Here is a 609-nt window from a genome sequence, read left to right on the forward strand (position 1 = left end):
TTTTCACTGTAGGGCGTGTGCGCTCGCCAGACAGACAGAGAGAGACATAGAGACAAAAAGCGAGAAATCACCCCCCAGGGGGGATGGTCACGCCGCAATCCCTTCTCCTCCATTCTCCTCTCGGGATCTTGGGCACGCACGCACACGCGCCCGGCGTGAGTTTTAAGCCACCGGGTCCGGGACACGAACCGCGGTCGACTACGTGGGAGTCCAGCGACATAGCCATTATGCCAACTGCTGGTTCCCATTTAGTATTATATCTTCTAAGTTTGTCCACTTTGTAAAAATAGGGACGACTTCACAAATTTGCCTGACATTCTTGTACTGGGGCCATGCTAATCCTCTTTGTGTTGTTGCAGTTTTAGTCTATGTGCTGACAAAACAAGCACTTGAATCTCTTTCTCGCTCTCTTTTTTTTTTTTTTTTTTTGAGAGAGAGATTTTTTGCTACAGGATGTGTGCACTTGCTATAGAGACAGAGAGACAGAAAGTGAGAAATGACCCTCTCAGGGAGGGTGGCCATACTGCAATCTCTTCTCCTCCATTCTCCTTTTGGGATTTTGGGATAAACACACACACACACACAGCATGAGTTTTAACTAACCAGGTG

At 47.6% G+C, this 609-nt stretch overlaps 1 non-coding gene across 1 annotated transcript; it reads right to left on the bottom strand.

Annotated features, from left to right (window-relative positions):
* Positions 1-282: 282 nt before the first annotated feature.
* On the bottom strand, positions 283-389 carry LOC114005571 (U6 spliceosomal RNA). Its single transcript, XR_003547411.1, has one exon. It is a non-coding gene; the product is annotated as a U6 spliceosomal RNA (small nuclear RNA).
* Between the last annotated feature and the right edge of the window lie 220 nt (positions 390-609).

The sequence above is a fragment of the Tupaia chinensis genome, unplaced genomic scaffold (genome assembly GCF_000334495.1).
Source record: "Tupaia chinensis unplaced genomic scaffold, TupChi_1.0 Scaffold144016_1, whole genome shotgun sequence".
Classification (NCBI taxonomy): Eukaryota; Metazoa; Chordata; class Mammalia; order Scandentia; family Tupaiidae; genus Tupaia; species Tupaia belangeri.